This window comes from Halictus rubicundus, chromosome 11 (genome assembly GCF_050948215.1).
Source record: "Halictus rubicundus isolate RS-2024b chromosome 11, iyHalRubi1_principal, whole genome shotgun sequence".
NCBI classification, from domain to species: Eukaryota; Metazoa; Arthropoda; class Insecta; order Hymenoptera; family Halictidae; genus Halictus; species Halictus rubicundus.
In genome coordinates this window covers 3,344,154-3,366,441 of record NC_135159.1, presented here as the reverse complement: position 1 = coordinate 3,366,441, position 22,288 = coordinate 3,344,154, and the positions used below count along the sequence as shown (strand labels likewise).

The window sequence follows — 22,288 nt, the reverse complement described above, 5'->3', positions numbered from 1 at the left end:
GCATAGTGGTTGAACAAACGATTCTAGCTGGGAAAAATTCTTTTTATTTCTGGCTATTCGTAGTAATTTTTCATTTGCTTATTACCCGTAAGTAATCTAGACAAATTCTACGGAAGCAAGTTAATTCATTTTCCGAGCCTTCCAATTTTTTGGCGAGTCCCAGGATATCTTCAGACTTTTTTAATTGTCTTTATCTTCTATTCCCGTCGCATAATTACCAGCAATGACCGTGCTTCGATTCCGTTGACGGTATTTATCGAAGCGTCATGATAATTAAATATTACAATTTAGATTACAAATGCTTTATTTTTTAATTGTTGCTCGGCTAGAACCGCATTTTAAAGCCAGCGTCGACGGCCACTCGATGCTCTGCTCAGTTTGCATCGCCTTGGAACGTTGATTGCAACGGTCGCCCGTTTTCGCGATTCGGAATTCCCATCGTGTTTCCAGAGTAGTAATGCTAGAGAGCGGATCCTAGTTTTCGTTAAGACAATCAACGTTCCACAGTGTGCTTCCAACGCGAATACTAATAACCGTGAATAATCGAGAAGCCAGGGATCATCTGAATCCAGCAGACTCGATCCTAATCGTTAATCCGTGGATTTTATACTCTTATACTCGTTTCTCTAATTGTAGACGCGGGTAACAATTCCATAAATTTTTTAACCAGCTTTCTACTTAATTCCGAGCATAATAGTGTAGGAATTAATATTTGCATACGGATCTGTGGTCTATTGATCATAGTTTCCATGTATGTATGTAATTATCTCAGCCACTGCAATAATTAGATAGAAGAAAGAAAATTATGCTTAACGAAAGCTAAGAATAAAAATTGATTTTGATTTAAAGGGATAGATATGGATCCTACTATTTTTCTGGAGTTCCTACAATTCTTTCTGTGGGCATTCTAGAATTTTTTGGGAGACCCTAGAATTTTTCTGGGGATCCTAACATTTTTTCTGTGGATTCTACTATTTTTCCGTAGGTTCTAGAATTTGTCTAAAGGCCCTGCTATTTTTCTGGGTAGTAAAATTATAGTTTCGGCTGAACAGAGATAGCGAGGGGTTTAATTTAACTTGGATCTAATAGACTGTGGTGTCCAGCATGTAGTCAACGTTGGTAGACCCCGAGCCAGCTAGTATAGCAAGCGTTGATAAGAATGGCTGGCGGAAACCGGTTCTAAAGAAGTTGGGTCGTCGAATCGGTGACAAAAGGGCCAGGAAGTTCATCTCCGGTCCAACGGAGGAAACGCGTAACGAAGTCAATCATCTTTGCTTGCTCGCTCGCTCGCTCGCTCGCTCGCTCTCACCCCTCTCGGACTCGGTATTAATTAACTTTTCTGACAAGTTATTAGCGCGACGAGATCAAAGGGGCGGCGCGCACCGTATTCCTCTGGTCCGTTCTTTTTTTCTCTCTTTCTTTCTCTCTTTTGGTCCGTTTTTCTTTCCGACCAACGGGGCTAGATCGCCGAACCGTTACCGCGTGTAATTAAGACGACCATCGCGTGCCACGCTATCCCCCGTTAATTACCTTGTTTACAAAACTGCGTCGTGGAACGTGTCACGAAAGAGACCAAGCCCGGAAGCTGGCTATTAAACACCACTGCCCGTCGCCGCGCGGAATCGCTGATCCGTTTAGACGACAAAAATTCGGTTTCCGTTCGAAACAGGAATTCTCTCGCGAGACGAACCCGACGTTCCAGGTAACGGTCCAAGAAATCCCTTTGTCCCAGTCTCTTTTGTTGATGATTTCCCTCCCACATACCGGACTCCGGACCGTTTCGGTTCTTCGGGTATCTGTTCGAGCCTGGCAAATCTGTTGTGCAGGCTTCTCAATTTTATTCCTGGACTCCACGATTCCTCTGCAGGCACTGCGATATTTTTTCTGCTGTCTCGGAATGTTTTATTCGACATCCACAATTTTCCTAAAAGCTCTACTATTTTCCCAGCGAATCTAGAATTTTTTTGGGGACCCTAGAATTCTCTGTGGATTCTAGAATTTTTGTATGGGTGCTAGAATTTTTTGGAGGGATCCTAGAATAGTTTCTGTGGATTCTGGAATTTTTGTGTGGGTGCTAGAATTTTTTGGGGGACTGTATAATTGCTTCTGTGGATTCTAGAATTTTTGTATGGGTGCTAGAATTTTTTGAGGGATCCTAGAATTGTTTCTGTGGATTCTACAATTTTTGTATGGGTGCTAGCATTTTTTGGGGGATCCTAGAATTGTTTCTGTGGATTCTACAATTTTTGTATGGGTGCTACCATTTTTTGGGGGATCCTAGAATTGTTTCTGTGGATTCTAGAATTATTGTATGGGTGCTACAATTTTTTGGGGGATCCTAGAATTGTTTCTGTGGATTCTAGAATTATTGTATGGGTGCTAGAAATTTTTTGGGGATCCTAGAACTGTTTCTGTGGATTCTAGAATTTTTGTATGGGTGCTAGAATTTTTTGAGGGATCCTAGAATTGTTTCTGTGGATTCTAGAATTATTGTATGGGTGCTAGAATTTTTTGGGGGATCCTAGAATTGTTTCTGTGGATTCTAGAAGTATTGTATGGGTGCTAGAAATTTTTTGGGGATCCTAGAACTGTTTCTGTGGATTCTACAATTTTTGTATGGGTGCTAGAATTTTTTGGGGGACCCTATAATTGCTTCCGTGGATTCTAGAATTTTTGTATGGGTGCTAGAATTTTTTGGAGGACCCTATAATTGCTTCTGTGGATTCTAGAATTTTTGTATGGGTGCTAGAATTTTTTGGAGGACTCTAAAATTGTCTCTGTGGATTCTAGAATTATTGTATGGATGCTAGAATTTTTCTGGGGATCTTACAATTCTTCCTGTGAACTAGAATATTTTGGGGACCTTCGAATTTTAATGTATGCCCTATTATTTTTCTATAGACTCTACAATTCTTCTAAGAGCTCTTCAGTCTTTTTGTGGACCCCTACATGTTTCCTGCGTGTTCCGCAGTCTTTGTACACATTCTGAAACTTCGTCTAGGGGTGTCCCGTCCTCTCGATTGCGGACCTCGTCGAAGCGATTTCTCTCGCTGTATTCGACAAAAGGGTACGGTTTCCCTCGGATCCATTGTGGTCTCGGCCTCGCAAACACCTGTCCCCTGGTCCCGAGGTGTCCCATGGCATTGTGAAACGGGGTCCGAGAGGCTCGAACTTGTTGGGAGGAGAGAAAGAGAAAGAGAAAGAGAGAGAGAGAGAGAGTTGCGCAACAGTTCGGTCCAGTCGTTGACGGCCAGCGGAAAGTTCCAGAGGAAAAGAGGAGGTAAGTTTGTCTGGAATCTCCTTCGTTTCGTGGCCGTAGCCGATGCCATTTGTTTTGGAACGGGCAAGAAGGCACCACGTGGCTTCGTATCTCGCACGCGCGGTTTAGAAACCGGATTCCCCGTCTGTGTCGAAGAGAAAGAGAACCGGCGGGACTAGTCGCCGGACGAGAGAGAAAGGATCTCGCCCGGGGATCGAGATCGAGATCGTCTTTGGCGGGGCCATTTTTCTGACCTCGTTCCACGGCTCTCTGCGCGCCTTCTCTTCCTCTGTCCCGACTCCACGCTTTCCACAAATAATGCACGAACGAACACCTTGTACCACCAATTATTTCACGGTCAAATTGATTAGTATACATAGTCAATTTTTCGAAGCCAGTCCATTATTTCTGCAACTCTTTTACCCTTGGGGTAATGAATAAATTGGTTAGTATTCCGCGGATTCTCATGCAAAATAAAAATTGCCTCCATCAATCGCAATACGATAAGGTCAAATAGAAACTTCCTTGTTCCTCGTATCATTCCGAGAAGTCACGTATTCATATCATGCTTCTCAGGCTTGCACAACGTTGTATACATTTCTGTAGCGCGTCAACAGTTTCTTGGAACAGCGTGTTGTTTACGAGCGGAACGCCAATTTGCGTGATTATAATTGGCTTACGTCCGATTGGTAGTTTTTAACAGGGGCCCGGGACCGACGCTCGCCCACTTACATGGTTAACGAAGTTTTCAGCTAGTCATCTAATTAGCCCGGCATCGGGACGGGTTGCGCAACGAAAACGGTAGACGAGCGCACGTAGCCTCCCGTTCTCTCAATGGGCGTTGTTCGTGCGATTGTTCAACGCGCCCGAACCTTGCGCTCCGGGCGAAATTGTTGCTCTCAGTTTCTTATCTCGTTCTTTAAACATTCATTCGAATCAGATGAAACTACAATGAAACGGCGTTCGTTGTTCCGAGCGGTTCTCGATTCCAATCAATCGGATCGCATTTATTTTTGACGATTACACATCGTCGTCGGAAAACCGAATTACCGGTGGAGCCGCGCGCGGAAGGGTTTGATTGAAATAAAATATAGAAGACAGACACTCGATCGGTAAATGGTACTTGACATTCAACGATCGCGTAAACAACATCGATATCGGCGATCGAGTTTGTTCCCGGCGAATTGTAATTGACAATTATTGAAAGTAGCTTGCAATCGAATCGACATCGGTTCCTGCTGCCGGTTTAATTGCGATTATTAATGTGTGATCGGATTACGCGTTGCTGTGCTCTGTTCTCTCCCTCTCTTCCCCTACCTCTGTCTGTCGCGTCTCGAGGGCCCCGAGCGTTTTTTCATCGGCGGTTATTAGGCAATTAGGCGGACGTCGCGGGAACGGGCCGAGCGTGAATAGATAATTACACGCACACAGAGGCGGTTCATTAGATTGGATTACCGCACGCTACGCTTTCAGACGGGACGTGCGTGGACTCCGTTCTTATATCGCTTCCTTCAACCGGTTGATCGCTGCCATCTTCTGGGAACCATTCACAGTGATTTCGGTCGATTTCCCGAGCCTAATCGATAGCAAAAATCGCCCTTTGTATCCACGTACGGTTTAACCCCTTGGCATACAAATTAAATGGAGAGATCCTGCAGCCTTTACGTCAGCTTATTGGCAATATTTATTGTTAACCCCTTGCCGTACCTTTCAAGCGCCAATTCATGTTTTACACTTATATATATATGTATACTGGAACGTAGGAATTACAACGTGTAAACACTTCGACGGTCGAATAGAGAAGGAGGATCTTTTTATACGCAGGTCGGCACACGCGTTATAATTAGTCACGTGATAACGCTCGGCTTGTATTGTATAATGAGAGATGGCGCGATTAGACGTGCTCCAACAGGTTTCAACTTTTGAATACGAGTCGGACTCGTGATATTTATGTTTGACGTGATATTACGACTACGAACCTGACTCGCAATGTTAATGTTTACGTTTGGTCCGAAATTCTCATGACGAGCCAGACTCGTCAAAGTATGGCAAGGGGTTAATCCCGAACTCTTCGTCCGCATTTTCATCGACGTCGATCGCACGTAGGGTCCCGTAACCATATCTAATTTTTCTCTCGGCTTTCTGAGCTTTAAAAAATTGTTTAAAAATCCTCGAGTGCTCGCACATGTTGTTCCGAGAACATCGTCCAATAATTTTTGTCGCTATCCGTTACCTCAATTTTTGTTGAGCAGAGCAAAGTCTGCAGAACGAGTCTTCGTTTTCCCACCCACGAAATCGTGCTAAAAAAATCTTAGACAAAAACGATGGGTTGCAAAAATCGAAACATTGAGCTCCAGAACGCGCCCAGGTTTATTGTCCTACCACTCTGTATTACGAGCTTATGGGAAAAGGGTAAATGAGACGAGGTTTAGGCGCACGCAACAATCTTTAGTTGTTTTCGAAGAAATTCTGAAAAATCGTCTCGGGGGACCTCTTGAAAATCCCTCGGCCTCGATTCGATGCCGAAGGTCGATTAAACCCTGTCGTCCTTGCAGAAGTGGACCGTGATTCGAGGCAACGGCCGGCTGCGATCAGAAAACCCGGTTGTTTTCCCCAGCTAGCTTGAAAATTCGATTTCCCGGCGACGATTACTTCTCCTCCCTCCCTCCCTCTACTTTCTCTCTCTCTCTCTCTCTCTCTCTCTCTCTCTCTTTCTCTCTCTCTTCTTTTCTCCCTGTCCAGAGAGCTGGACCAGGCTCCAGACAGTCGTCGACGGGGGAGTCTGGATATCGGCGGACCGTAAAATAAATTCTCCCGGTGGCTGACGCGCGACAGATAACCGAGGGCGCGTCGCACTCGCGGTTTCGCCGACCAGTCTACGAGAAAAATGGTTCTTCCTCTCCTATACGTCGCCGATACTCTCCCCCCTCCCTCCCCTCACCATTCTTCTCTTTCTATTTTGCTCTTCTTCCTCGTTCTGTCTCTCTCTCTCTCTCTCTTCTCGCGAATATCGTCGAGATATCGCGTAGCAACGAAAGCTGATAGTTCCTCCCCGGTCGAGAATCGATAGACGACGACGTAATGCGTTGCATTCGGTATCGCGTGGCGCTTGTATCCTGACCGATTAGGCCACCGGGACCTGTCTTTTTCGAGGAACGCGTGCCCAATCACCAGGAAGGACGTGGGCGTGTTGCAATCTGGACACTGCGAAAATTACGCAGATTAAACCGTAGAGACGTTCAACCGGAAAAATGTTCTGGCGTTCTCAAAATTTCTTCTGCGACCGAGTCCAGCGTAGATTTGAGGATTGAACCATTGCAACGACGCCTTAAAAAATGACGTACGATTTCTTGGCTGTTTTATGAAACGAAAATGGGGAACAATTTCGCAAAGCCATAGTGTGTACTCATTCGTTCCACATTTCATAATTTGCTCAACGAAATTGAGGTAACGGGTAGCGATAAAAATCATTGTACGATATTCTGGACACATTTAGGAAGAATTTTTTGGAATTTTTTCAAGCCCGGATACCTTGACGAAAAATTTCGGTGTATACTCCAACAGTAAAGATAACTCCACGACTGTCCCAGAAAACAGTCGCCATCACTTTCCCAGCCGAAGGAACAGCCTTTGGATTTTTTGGCGCCGATTCCCCATAAGCAGGCCACTGTTTTGACTGCATTTTTGATTCGGGAGTGTAATGGAGTATCCAAGTTTGATCAACAGTAATTAGCCGGCGCCAAAACTCTGACTTATTGCGCCTAAATTGCGCCAAAAGAGCGATCGAAATGTTCATTCGAACACGTTTCTGATCCAACGTGAGCAAACGCGGCACCCAACGCGCAGACAGCTTTCTCATGCCTAAATCTTCATTCAATATGTGACAAACACGTTCTTTGGATATATTCATGGCCTCTTCTATCTCTCTAACTTTAATTCGACGGTTGTCCAGCACCATTTGGTGAATTTTAGCGATGTTATCGTCACTGGTTGCAGTTTTTGGGCGTCCCGAACGTTCATCGTCACCCGAGCTGGTACGGCCACGTTTAAATTCAGCTGCCGAAAATTTCACGGTGGTAAACGATGGTGCAGAGTTCCCGTATACAGCGTCTAACTCTTCTTTGATTTGCGTAGGCGTATTGCCTTTCAAAAAATAAACATTCAATCACAGCTCGATACTCGAGTTTTTCCATTTTCACAAAAACACTCACAGCAACTTACTCAAACGACTGTTAAGGGGGCCGGCAGGGTTTGAAATCCATATGCTTATGCATGGGTCAAAACCTTTTCAAACTATCGCTTCAATATTGCAATGAGCAGTTTAAAAGTGGTCACTTGTGTTTCCTAAAAGTCCAATTTATGTCTGTATAGAGCCCAAATTTCGAATTTCTACCTCATCGGGGAGTAATTAACAATATTCGGCAGAAAATTCGAATTCTGAAGCAAGTATGACGTCACAAGATGGCTGCCGCTGAGAGATTCTCTTAATTTCGCGAGATTTAGTGTTCGTATCGAAAAAAGGGCTCTATACAGACATAGCGAAGACATGTACAAACACGGTGGTATGCATTTTTAATTGATTACTTACTTATTTAAGACGTAAAATGTCTAGAAAAAAGGCACAGGATAACATAGCGTGACAGTCAAGGCCAAATGCCTGCCGGCCCCCTTAAACAATAACTGAGCGTCCGAAATGGCTGAAATTTTGGTGAGTACCTGTCAAAGCATGCACAAACATGCTCCAGTACTTTTGTCGATGAATACTGCCATTGTTGCGACGCGTTCCCCACCATCCAATCGCTTAACGGTTTTGAGACCGTCCGTGAGCATACCTGCACCCTCGTCTTCTTAAACAATGGCCTAGGTGAGCCTTCTGCCCACCACGTGTCTACCGAAAAAATGGTTTTTACAGCACTACCGAGACGGGTCCGTTTACAACCCTTGCAAATCCAAATAAATTGCCGTGTATGACGTAGCTACAATAAATCCTCGAAGCCATGGGACGTAACTATTTAGCGTTCGATTTTTAACTACCGATTTCGTCCCCGGGCCATCTGTTTGCCAGCCCGCGCCATCCTATTCATCGCGTTTTTAACTTCAGTATGTGTTGCCAGGTCCGAAGCGCTTCCTTGGTTTATTGTCTGCTACGGTCATCCTCCAAATTCAACTCCGCCAATCACAGCCCCTAGGCCACTTCGAAAACTCCTCCCAAAAATGACGAAGGGAGGGAATCGTAGCGGGAGTAGATATAAGTATCGCCAAGCACTAACACAGATCAGATCAACAACAGAAATCGCAAACCCAACGTCGTAGCATTATCGTATCGTATCGTATCTTTAACATCGGGCAGTCGCTGGAACGCTCGTAACACCGTTGTAACGCCGTATAAATTGTAAAAACGTGAAGAATTGCGACGGCCAAGTTTACAGTCAAGTTTCGTTGCAGTAAAATAAACTTGGTAAAACCAACGACTCTTACATTCATTTCAATGAGTTCAGTTTTTCGTTAATTCGAAACCGAATACGAGCAGCGCGAAACGAAAGTCGCGGCATCGCTCAACAGCCATCTTCATGTTGAGGTCGGAAACTTTTCAGACCACCCTCGTATGAACACGTGGTTCCAAGAAGGGGTTAAGATAGTGACGTAAGCAAAGTCTCCGAAACGTAATATGCCTAATGCTAGGTTCCGCCGTTAGTCGTTGCATACCGTATCCGATTTATTGTCGATCTAGTCGTGACCGGGATTTTTTCGGCGAGAATTTCTGGTTGTTAGGAAGGCGAGACGAACGACCGTAATCCGGGAAATAAACCGGCGCCGCGGTCAGCGAGCGTTCCGCAGATTTATTCTTGCAGGGGCGGTTCAGGAACGGTTTCGCGGATTCTTATCCGATTCCTGGTTTCCTCGGTGTCCCGGTGCCGATTACAGGGGACACCTTCAGGCAATCTCGGCCCGGCTTCGAAAGAGAAACAGTGTGCTTGGGTAGCCGGTTTTTCGAAATAAAAGAACCCGGGAGCCGCGCGACGCGACGGTTTATGGCCGCGTATAAATCGCCGAAGCGGCTTCTGCCCACTCTCTCTTTCTCTCTCGCGCGCGGTTGAACTATGCGATTTCGGGAAATAATTTTCGGGGAAAGGAACGTGTGCATCGATCCCGACACACGGCCCGGTTCCGAGGTTCCGAAATATCGCTGACGAGTACTATCGCGCTAACGAGGAACGCTTAGGTGACTGTACTCTCTCGAGTCTTGTGGATTATCGGAATCGGAATCGGAAACGAAATCGGTCGCCGTGAAAGCGACTTCTCGTCTCGTCTCGGCGACGACGACCGCTTTTGAGGCGTTGTCTCGAAACCGCGTGGGAAATTGCGCGTTCTATCGAGGCCAGGCGCGCGTTTCCAGGCCGCTCAAGACCCCGAAAGGAATTCCTTGCGTCGTTGAATATTTATCGTTCCCCGCGCCGGTAAAATTTAATTAAAATCTGGCCAAACGCGGCGTCTCTCGTCTCGCCCTGATCCGCGCCGTTCAACCGAGGAATTTTATTGTGCGTCTCGCGGACGCTGCGTTCGGATCCGATACCGATCGTAATTAGGATCGTTAGCGGCTTTTTAACTCTTTGCGGTCGACTGCCCCGTCCGAGGCATCGCCAAACATATACTACAATTCGACATAATTCCTACATTATCAAACGTCTTTGTGTTCAACACGTTGAACGCTACGGTGGCCACCGGTGACCGGCACCATTGTCACTAACGATTGTTCTTAACCACTTGTAATTTCCTAAAAAAAGGAGAAGAATTATATCTATTGTATGCCTATATATTTTCTTCGATAGTTGCGCATTAACAACGCCAAAATAGAATTTTATTTGTCCAGGTTTTGAAATGAATTTTTACGTTAATATATTCATTGCACCAAATTTGATTAGGATCTGTCAAATTCAAGAAAGTTGGAGGACTACTCAATATCATACATTTAATCATTTTCAATTTTTATTTCATTAAATAACTTAATTTGATTTTATGGAATTTTTGAGGTCACTAGTTTGGCGGTCAAAGTGTTAAAGGGAATTAACCCTTAGCACTCGATTGGCGACTATAAGGCGCCACTAAAAATTGTTGTATCAGTAGTCAAAATATTTTTTACATTATTAAACACTTCAGTATTGTAAGAGTAAATTGCACCATTTTCGTATGAATAACGTGAAAAAAGAAATATATAGAAGGGAGATATTCTGGGTCGGAAGAAATGTGTATCGTTTTAGAGTTAAAATATCTTCGAGTGCAAATGGTTAAATACACATACATATGTGTAGCATACATATTTATTAGACAGTGTTCAGAATCTTCATCGCGAGTATGACGCGATATTGTAGGGCAAGGGGTTAATAACGCCGATCACTTCTATGAACGAAATAAATGGAAGTTGTGTGACAGGAAAATTGACGGGGCATTCAGCGTCTAAAAATAACTGGATCGAACGTTGGCCAAGTTGTTCCTCGTTCGAGTGTGTCCGTGTCGATCCAGCGAGATCGTTGTCTGTGCCCTTCGTTTCCCCGGATAAATCGTTTTCCTTTCTCCGCGGTTTGCGAAGGACACGGCCGGTAATCGTTCGTTAACGATCCGAATTCTTTCGACCGGGATCGTTCGCGGCATGTCCGAGGCCGTTTGAGCGTGTAACGCGTACGTTCTGGACGGTTTGACGAAGCCAACGACCTACACCGCGCGCCGTATATGGCTCTCCCGAGGTTCTCGGTTCGGGCTTCTTTCATCGCGTTCCTCTCCTCGAGTGTGTAACCGCTTATTAGGAGATCCTTCCTCTTTCCTCCTTCGTCGAGGCTCGTTCTCTCGAGCCGCGAGAGAAACCGTCAACCTTCTCGCCAACCTAGGAAAAAGGAAAAACTCTCTCGGCGATTCACCGGTGAAATCGATTTTCCCGCGACCACGGTTCGAAAGGCATCCCGAGCCGTGGAAATCGTTTACACGCGAGACCTTCGTCGGGCTGTGATTCCGCAGTTTGACGACAAGAAAAAAAAATACTAGCACAAAGGACGAACCTTGTCTAATGCAGCCGTGAAGACCGCATTTGAAAATCTCTTTCGTATCTCTTAGAAAAAAATCGTAAAGAGGCACCTAAAATAAGAAGATCCAATCTACTGTGCGTGTCGCACAAGTGGTCTCGTGAAAGGAATGCAGGGCTGATTGGCCAGCGTGGAAGGGGAACGCCTATAGCTGCTCTATTGGCTGAAGCAGTGACATACTATGCAGCGTGTGACGTGGAAGCCTAAGCATTGGCCTACTGGAGCGTCCGCGGTGGGGATAGGCGGAGCAAGCCACTGTCTCCTTTGTTCTTGCGCCGTTCCGCAAGACTTCTTGTGAGGCACGGACGGTACAATTTACAAGAGCCGAATTTAGCTCATCAGAGTCCAATCCAGCCCAATCAGTAGAAGCTACACTGCACGAAATTTCTATAAAGCCACCTACATTTTGGTGTATTACTAAAAAATATAGAGAAATTTGTTACTTTTCAAATATCTATAACATTGTATACTGACTACTGAGTAGAGATATATACGCCACTCTCTCACAAATGTTTACGTCTTTAATTTATTTACATTTTCGTCGAAGGCCGCGGAACGGGAGTGCGAAATTTCTATAAAGCCACTTAGTTTGTGCTTAGATTTTGTGTGGATAACACGTGAGTCTCGGCAAAGAAACTTTAATTGTAATTCAGATGTGCGTATTTATACTAAAATTGATTTTTAAATTCATAAAAATTGTATATATATTATATTTGTATTTATTTTTATTAGAATGCCACGAGGCAAGTTGTTGACCAATGAAGAGAAGGCATCCATTGATGCTTATAAAGATATGGGGTGTTCTAATCGATCAATTGGGAAAAAAATTAATGGATCGCGTACTTTAATAGATAATTATATAAATTTGGGCGAAGAATATGGTAAGAAACACCCTACTACAGGTGAAAATAAAAAATTGACAAGAAGACAATATTCATTATTGATGAGACTGGCAGCAAGGAAAACAAAAAGTGCAGCACAACTTCGAACTGAACTACAGCTACCAATAACAACGAGGCGTGTGCAGCAAATTTTAAAAAGTTCAGAGCGATTTAAATGGAAAACAATGCTCCAGAAACCAGCACTCAAAGAACGACACAACAAGCTCGTCTCGAATTTCCACAAAGACATATGTCCTGGACAGAAGAATGGAACAATATAATTTTCTCCCATGAGAAAAAATTTAATTTAAATGGGCCAGATGGTCACAAGTACTACTGGCACGATTTAAGAAAAGATCCTAACGTAGCAATGAGTCGTAACTTCGGTGCAGGCTCATTAATGATTTGGGCTGCATTCAGAGCCAATAAAAAAACCCTAATCTGTCGAATTAACCACAAAATGAATTCGTCACAATACACGGCGCTGTTGGAGATAGTCTTAATATCATTCACTGAAGAAATTGAGACTGACAATTTCATTTTCCAACAGGATAACGCCTCAGTTCATGTATCAAGAGAAACAAAGGAGTGGTTAGACAGCAAAAATATCGGGGTTTTGACACGGCCAGCTTGTTCCCCAGATTTAAACCCAATTGAGAACCTTTGGGGAATACTTGCAAGAAAAGTATATGGCAATTGTAAACAGTACAACTCTGTTTCTGAGTTATGGACTGCAGTGAACGAAGCGTGGACATCGATCGAAGCAGATACTCTGGGTGCTTTGATTGCATCAATGCCTAATCGAATATTCGACGTTATTCGAAAAAATGGCAATTATACTAAGTATTAATTTCGAAATTTAGAAGAAATTTTTGTTAATATTGATGTTATCTACTTAAAAAACGTTTGGCTTTATGGAAATTTCGCAGTTCAATTTTTGTTAAACTATATAATTTTACGTTTTTTTTTTTATAAATAAAGAATATATCTATGACTGCAAACATTCACAAAAAAATTCAAATCTTGCATTCATGCAAGATTTCACTAAAAAATGAGGCGGCTTTATGGAAATTTCGGGCAGTGTAATCTGTTTCACGGGAATCCAATCCAGACCGTTTCTTCCGTCTACATTTTACTGGGCCTTATCTAACCTAGTCTTGGACTCCGCGAAACGGTGGTGCACGCCTCGCGAAAACTCGAGTCGGTTTTCTCGCCTGTCGCGTTCTCGAGTAGCGTCCTCCTCGAGGCGGCGAACGTGTCTTCTTTCGGTCTCGAGATTTCGAGCGTCCGCGGAAACGGGACACGGTCCGTGCGTCGCGTCGGGTCGGTGCCGCGTCTAAAAACCGATTTCCCATTAAATCGGTGTTGGTGAGTTGTCCGTAAAGCGAGCCAGAGATTCCGCGTAAGGAGATTAAGACGTCGCGCGCGTTTTTCCGCGGAAATATTTCCGAGAGCGAGATATTATCCGATTACCTTGCCGCGTCTCTTTAATCTTCATATTTCGCAGCCTCTCGTTTTGGCATCTTTTCCGACCGAGACGAAACAAATTTTCAAATGCGCTTCTTGGCGTTGCATTATAACCGACCTATATTCTGGACCTGTTCGACCTATATTTTAGAATTTTTTAGGCGTGCTGAAACTGCGGATGGATTTTCAGCACGGAAGGGAACATGCTTCTGTGCTTCATAATGAATTGCTTCATAATGAAACTGAGGAATTGGATCGGACTGATCGTAAATGTCCCAGTATTCGGACGCTTAGACTTAAGGAAATAGCGGTACGGTAATTCTTTATTTAACGTGCAAAACCACCATAAAATTAAACAAGTTTTGTTTAATTTGGAAGCTAATACAACGTAATTACTGAAAGTTAGGACAGTCAAACCTCTAAATCATGTTAGGCGTATTTGTTTTATAGATTGTATGAGGAGGAACAATGTCCTAGTTAGCGGACAACCTAAGAGTGTATGTCCCAGTACCTCGTTTACATTGTCCCATTAACCGAACACATAATATATATGACATTAGCTGTTACCTCTTCCGATACAGCTTCAAAAGTTTGTTTTAATTGATCTTGCGTCTATTTTTGTTTTTTCGCTTTTGCCATGCTTACCTTATAACAGAAAAAAGACAAAGTTTAATTCTATATGTATCTAAAATTTCAAGGTTATGTACAAAATACTGTACATGTACTTGCTTCAAGAATACACAGATGTCAGAAATAAACACTATATAACATAATTAAATCCTCAATATTTCCACATGAAAACTCACCTGTGCAACGTGCAGCCACGTGATGATCGGTCAATTACTGGTAAAACACAACGGTCTCTTACTGGTACATTGAGAAAACTGTTGTTCCCGTATGTAAATCTTATAATTTTATAATAAGAAATATGGTAAAGTAATACCAAGATAGTTTAGGAAGAACGTGGAGCGTAACCACACGGACTATAATATTTAATTCTAGGATGAATAACGCCTGAATGGCTATACATGAAAATTATACTTGTAAGAAAGGAAAGATAATATATAAAGTAGTAAAAGAAAAATATGTTGTATGATGGAAATCTTAATACTAATGTAAGAATAATGTAGTAAATATAAGACAGAGTACAATAATAAGAAATATGGTAAAGTAATACCAAGATAAATCTTATAATTTTATAGTAAAAAATTAGTTTTCTTACACGTTCGAATATTTGGTTTACATATTAGAGTATATTTGTTTCATTAATTCATTCTCGTAACATAAACTATCCGATATAGTCAAATACTCCCTCAATAAATTAGCGAGATATCTTAGTAAAAGCTTGAGAAATTCTTCAAGATTTGTTATCGATATGACAAATGTTTCAAAATAATAATTTGTGACTAATAAGTTTTAATTCTATATAATGATTATTTTATTTTCTATTAATGACTGTTTCTAGTTCATGCTACTAATTTTTATTTTCATTTATTTTTTTTTTTATTTTAAAAAATAAATGAAATTTGTATGACTGTCCGGATACCGGGACATGGTCAGCCAGTTTTACGTTTACCTTTGATGGAATTCCATTGGATCTCCGTGGACTTTGGGGACCATCGGGCTTTCGGTTCCGAGGACGACTAGCATCGCGATTCAATTTCGACAGGCAAACAAGAGGTTCCGCGATTTCTCTCTCGCGTTAACATATGAAAAATTTGAGATAGAAGGAGGCAAAGACTCTTTTTCTCTCGTCGAAAGCTCGGTGGCTGGAACGCCCTTTAGAATTTTTGTCGGCGCCTCGCCCTGGCTCGGCTCGGCTCGGCCCGTCCATTATTCCCTGTAACGCGTTACTTTAACGTTAAAGCGGGCCGTTCATTATATTAATTACGCACGAAACGCGCGCGTCGGCTCGGCGCTCGTTAACCCTGCCGCGCGCTCATTTGATAATACGGAATCGCGATACCAGCAGCCCGGGGGAACAAAAATACGAAAGAGACGGGGAGAGAGAGAGAGGCGAAGACAAAACGGGGACGAGATGTGAAGGAGCAGTGAAAAGGACGAGAGGACCGGGCTTATCTTTTCCCCGAGTGCCATTAGTCGAGCGCCGTTCGAGCTAGAGATCGCTCGTGGAAACGCGGAATCCTTTATTTCGCGGACCTTTCCAATTACCCGACACCATCCACCCGATTATTTCGAACGTTTCTAGCACGGCGACGTTCGTTTCTAATTACTGCGATTCCATTATATGGCCAATCTACGGTCCCAAAAAAGAAAGCTAGAAAAATTAAGCGGCAAATGCGCAGGTCCTTTTTCCCTTTCGTCGTGCTGCAAATCTATCCGCAGTTTAGAAAAAAGTGCTAAAATATAGATCGAACCTTGCCCAACGAAACGCCGAAAACCACATTTGAAAATCTGTTTCGTATCAACAAAAATTCGAATGAGTTCCCCGAAGCGAGAAGATGAACAACGATGGAATGTCAGGTCGCGGAATGTTCATAGATGATTCCGATTAAGAGTTCCCAATGGCTGCGATCCGATAGTGATCTCGTAGACGTTGTGCGAGCGATCGAAGGAGAGTAAGACTCGACGAGACGTGAAAAAACGATTCTTTGGCTGAGCTGGGGTCGATAACGAGGGTTCCTGATAACTGGTCCTGTGCTGGGGTTGTAGACGGACAGGATCAGCGTCTCTTCTTCCCTCGGGATCCAGTTCTTGGACTCGGTTTTTACGAGATTTTGCGTGGGAGACCGGGGAAATCCGGCGATTGTTGGCGGAAAATGCGATGGTTTCACGAGAGTATCCTCCTCCACCGGGGAGAACGAAGGCGAAGGAGGGGTGAGGGGTGAGAGGGTTGGCCGGAGATATAACGGGGTTGCGGAGGAGAGGGCTCGCATTAAAATTCAAATATCACAGCCGAGGAAGAGCCCTCGCTTTGAGGTCCGTGGAGCACGCCGGGCCAATATGAATACATTACAACGTGTTTGCATCCCAGCCCCGGGCCGGTAATGCCTTCTATTAGAATCATGCTGGCGCATTTTAATACGGGCGAAAAGGGGGACGCCACGGGGCGGGGCGGGAGCGCTCGAGGGGGCGGGGCCAGTGAACCGTGGATCGTGGATCGTGGATCGTGGATCGTGAACCCCGCTGCTCCTGCTGCTTCGCTAGAGAGAGAGAGAGAGAGACACACACACCGGGCTTTTCTCGCGTTGCAAATTACCGGCTTGTTCTTGCCAAATATCGACGACAGCCGTCGACTATGCCAGGATTCCTGCGAAAACGGCGGACACTTTGGCGAGACTGTAGAACCGTTTCGAACACGTTAACCCTTCGCGGTCCAACGTGTTCCCTTTCTTTTATTTCGGAACTTGCTACAAACTGATATAGTTCTGTTATATCCCGTATAGCTCTGTTAACCTATTTGGAACACACACTAGACACCCTGCCATCCGGTTTCGCTTTAACGAGGTCGATCGTCATTTTTCTACTTCGATATAAGAGAATGTATAATATATTTATATATTATTATATTACTGGGTAATTCCGGGAGAGCTGCACCACGTTTTGTTTTCTGTTTATACAAATTTTATTGAAAATAATTTAAAGTATAGGCGGGCATAGTTTAATTGTTGTATCGATATCGTTAAAAAATCATTTGAAGTGTCCCTACTTTCAGACGCTTTTTTAAATTTTAAGCTACGTTGCTTTTTAACACAGTTATAGCGTTATAAGGAAGACTTTGACAGTTACAAAAAATTTTGTACATCTTTCAGACATCGCATAGGGTGAGATACATTTTTTTGATAAATCGCGTTAACATCGTTTGAAAGAGCCTGATTTCCTGTGCAAAAAAGCTGGTTGTCGAACATTGTGCGATTTTTTTTATTCAGGTTATGCAACATTGAAGTAAACATGGTCTTTTTAACTTTAACTGGCTCTAGAAAGCGAAAAAAATCATCGTAGAATCTTGTGCAAAAAAACAACAGAAAGAGCATTTCCATCTCTTGAAGGCACTTCTTTTGTTTCTTCAATTTTATTAACAATCCGATATACCAGGTCTTCCTAAAAAATTTGCTTCAAATTTGCATAATTTCCATTTTCCATTCAGCTCGCTATATCTCGGCGAGAAATGATCGCAGCACCATCATCTTAAGGTCAGTTTGAAGCTGAGATTCTGCCGATTCGATCTTCTGAGAGCTGCGACAATTGTTCACCCATAGACATTGTCTTTAACACGTTGGCTGCCGTGTCACCCGTATGTGGGTGACAGAATTATTTGTCCAGGTTTTAAAATTAATTTTTACGTTAATATATTCTTCGTACCAAATTTGTTTAGGATCTGTAAAATGCAAGAAAGTTGAAGGACTACTCAATATCATACATTTAATCATTTTCAATTTTTATTTCATTAAATAACTTACTTTGATTTTATGGGATTTTTGAGGTTTCTAGTTTGGCGTTAAAGTTACCGTTTCGCCTAAAATGGAGCTAATAGCGCTAGTTCGTCAGGTTGGCTCTCGGCTCAAGCGTGCTCTCTCATTCGCATGCCCACCTACCGACGCAAGCGACGAAAACACCCGAAGACGAACCGAGGTACACCGACATTACATTCTCTCATAATGTAGCATCGAACGCAGCGTTTAAATTGGTATCAGAGCATTCGGTATTCGGAGCACCTCCGTTGAACCGTTCTGTACGATTCTGGTCTCGGACGGCGCACAGTGGTCAATTTGGACGAAATCGGATTCAAAATCGAGCAACTTCCGATAGGAATGAAGTAGAGCGATGAAATTTTATAAATTAAAGCTGAAACTTTGTAGAATATGGGAAAAGTAGAGAGATTATTACCATCCAATCATTTCAACGAAAAAATGATTTCATTAGTTTTTGTCACAAAAATCTATTTTTTGCAAAATCCTGAGGTCGTAGACAAATTTTGAGACCAGATTTGAAATCAGCGTGAAAAAATCTATGGGAAATGATGTATAGCATGATAAAAAAAAATTTTTCCGCGCATGGTATTGGAAAAACTAAATTTTTCTTGAATTTGTGCGCGTTTAACGAATTTTCTCGAGGTTAAAAAACGTTCGTACCACAATCTCTCTATTTTTCCCATATTCTACAAAGTTGCAGCTTTCATTTAAAAAAAATTTCATCGCTCTACCTCATTTCTATCGAAAGTTCTTTGATTTTGAATCCGATTTCGTCCAAATTGCCCACTGTGCGGCGTTCGGAACGCGATCGATCGGGATCGAAAGCGATCGGGTTAGGTCGTCGACCCGTGTTGCAGCGTCAACCTTGTGCAGAGTCGGTATCGGTCGTGTTTTCGCCTCCTCTCGCTCGGTCAGCGATTGTCGGGGACCGTTTCTCACGGTCCCGCTCCCACCTTCACGGGAGGCACGATCGCGCGCGAACGAGCGGAGCGTACGAAACAGCAAAACATAGCGAAACGCGGTCGCGCGATTGTGCGGTCGTGAAATATCACGCGCCACGCCACGCTTAACGTTTTCCAGGCCTGGAAACGGTCTCTCCGTCCGCTAATCCGGCTATCCCTCTCTCTTTCTCTCTCTCTGTCTGGATCTCCTCGATCCTCTAGGCTGATTAGGTTCGCGCCGAAACGGCGAACAAGTTCGAAGGAGAGCTGGATTAGATTCGGCTAGGGGCGCGGACCGGACCTTAATCCGACACGCCGTTGCTTGAACTACGCTGCGAATCTGCATAAGAGACTCTCCTCGAATGGTAACGGCCCGACTGGATCGGTTTAACCCTTTTCGCGAAAACTGAACGCGATAACCGATTGATGCTGCTGCAGCCAACCGCTGTGATACGCGCGATGTACCAGCCGTTTTTAAGTAAAAGTTGTGTGAAACATAATCATTTTTCGCGTCTGTGGTCTGAGAACGCGATTTTACTGGCCAAAAATCAATTTTCGTAGTTCAAGATTTTGAAAAACAGTAGCAATATACTTCAAACCTTCAAAATCCAAAATATTATTCATTTCAGATAATTGTGGAATCGAAGGTTTTGAATACAAAATCCAGAAATTGAAAGTGAGACTAATTATTCTAAGAACTGATTATAGAACGTGATATAACAGGTTTGAATGAATGTTTTATACAGGGTGGCCCACATAACTCTGAACAGCTCAATATCTCGAAAACTATGCCATCGATTTTAAAGTTCTTAATCTTAAATTGCATGGAACTGAAGGGCCTTTCTGACTACATAAACGTGAAGTGGCCTCCCTTCCCCTTTAACGCGGGAGGGGAGGTACCTTTGTAATTTTAAATGGAACCCCCTATAAAATGTTACATATTTAGATTCTACCGGAAAAAACAAGTCAATTTTGTCTGAAACATTTTTTTGTCAGATACTTCCATGATGAGATATAACAGTTTGAAGTTTCGAGTTGTAGGTACTTGAAGTCATTGAGGAAGAACCATCTGTATCCTCTACAATTGATACGGAATCAATTGATGATGATGCAGAAGATTCAGATGAAGAGGAATTCGAATTACCAATGATTATGTATTTGGATAATTTAGAATTCATGTCACAAACATAATTATATAATAATATAATTATATGTATATAGTTAAATAATTAAATAATTATAATTAGAAAATGAATAATACCATTATACTATACATATTACTTATATTAGTTACACTGAATAACTAAAATATATTGCGTTAAAAAATGTGGATATGTGTGTCTCTCTGTAATTATGACCGCAAAAAGCGAATTTCCAGACTGTATGTGCACAGGATTGAATTCGCCATTTTGAATTTTTAATTTTTGATGTCAGATTCATCATCAGTGACATTAATAACATTTGATTAAAAACTTTTAGAAAGTTCCAATGACATTTTGACTCAATATGAACTCAATATGTATTCAATAAATGGCCGTCTCGTCCCTGTTTGTAAAGATTCACTCCTTTGACGAAATTTTCAATAACATTTCGGCATAGTTGTGAACTAATTTCATTAATGGTGCCTCCGATTGCTTCCTTGAGCTTCAGAATGGTCTGTGGATCATTGGCATACACTTTTCCTGTCAGAAAATCCCAAAGAAAGAAGTCCAATAACGTCAACTCGCATGATCTTGGTGAATAATTCCATGAAACACGTCTATGAAACTTCATCTTCAATAACTGCATTGTCTCGTCCGCAGTGTGGCAGGTTGCGCTATCCTGTTAGAAGAATATGTCTTCCAAGTCCATGCCTTTCAATTTATTCCATAAAAGTTTGGTTATCATGTCACGTTAACCAATACCATTGACGGTAGCCGCATTTCCAGAAGCACTCTCGAAAAAGTACGGCCCAATCACTCCTCCAACCCAAAATCCGCACCAAACAGTGATTCGTGGTGGGTGCATGGGAATCTGTTGAATCACTTGTGGATTTTCGGTCCTTCAAATTCAACAGTTTCTTTATTTAAGTAACCACTAAGTTGGAAATGCACCTCATCGCGAAAGATGATGTTCTTCGAAAAATCACCATCGATGTTCACCATTTTTGTAGCAAAATTTTCACAATTTCTATGCGTTCCTCGATCGTGTAATTCTACATAACTGAACCTCAATACTTCCTGATGCCATTTGTCAAAGATTAGTACTCTATGTTCGCCACAAAAAAAAAAAAAAAAAAAAAAAAAATGGCGCGAAATTTAAACTGTCAGGTCATTTTGAGACACCCTTTAGAACATACGGGATTTGGAGCAAGTATAGAGATTGTAGACGAGAGATAGATGGACTTGTTAATGTTTCTGGCCTTCGAATTATTTGTTTACTGCTAAACGAGTGCCTCTGCGCACTGAGAGAGAAAGAGAGAGATAGAGGGGGAAGGGGGGTCGTACGCAGTCAAAGGGTTAATTGAATGTAGGTAGAGGTCCATCGTGGAGATCCAGAGAGTTCCTGGTGAGTTATCGGCGTCCGGATCCGGTCGAGAGCGCCGTTCCGTTTCTCTCTGTCCCTCGGTCGAAGAAACGAGCAGCTCGGAAAGAAATAACGAGATCCCTTACTCATTATTTTCCGGGTAAATACGTCGTAAAAAAGGGGGCCAGCGGCGCAGCGCGGCGCAACGGGTGAAATTAGCTGGCGGAAACTTGAAAAGGGACAGGCGAAAGGAGCCGCTAATTGGGTTCGTTCGAGGGAAAAGCCCTTCTTCGGCCGACCGAACTCTGCTCTTCCAAGCATCTCTCTTTCTCTCTCTCTCTCTCTCTCTCTCTCTCTCTCTCTCTCTCTCTCTCTCTTCCTCTCTTCCTCTCTTCCTCTCTTCCTCTCTTCTGTACCCGTTCCGTGCCGTTCCGTTCCGTCCGACGATCCATTCTTTCCATTAATCCTAACTGCTAGTTCTCCCGGACGTTTCGACGCTCGAAACCGATCGTAAATCCCGGAGGAAGCATCGATTCGACGTATACGCGCTCTCTCGCTGGGAGAAACCCAATTCCACTAGTCCCGGACAATGGGATATAATCGATCCCGGTCCGTACGAGGCCAGTCAGCGCGATGGATCGCAGTATTCAAAGATCGAGGAGTCCAATAGGAGACAGTGCAAAGGATCATGGTTCGGGTCTAATAGATCTGCGAGGAAAGGATCAGG

At 43.1% G+C, this 22,288-nt stretch overlaps 1 protein-coding gene across 2 annotated transcripts in view; it reads left to right on the top strand.

Moving 5' to 3' along the window:
• Positions 1 to 22,288, top strand: part of Alpha-man-iib (alpha-Mannosidase class II b) — a 152,725-nt gene that overhangs the window by 915 nt on the left and 129,522 nt on the right. The window contains exon 1 of one of the 2 annotated variants that reach the window (XM_076797284.1): positions 3,173 to 3,280. The exons of the other annotated variant lie outside the window; for it this stretch is intronic. The gene's annotated coding sequence lies outside the window, so the exon portion shown is untranslated. Of the gene's footprint in view, positions 1 to 3,172; positions 3,281 to 22,288 lie in introns of those variants that run through there. 2 annotated transcript variants of the gene reach the window in all.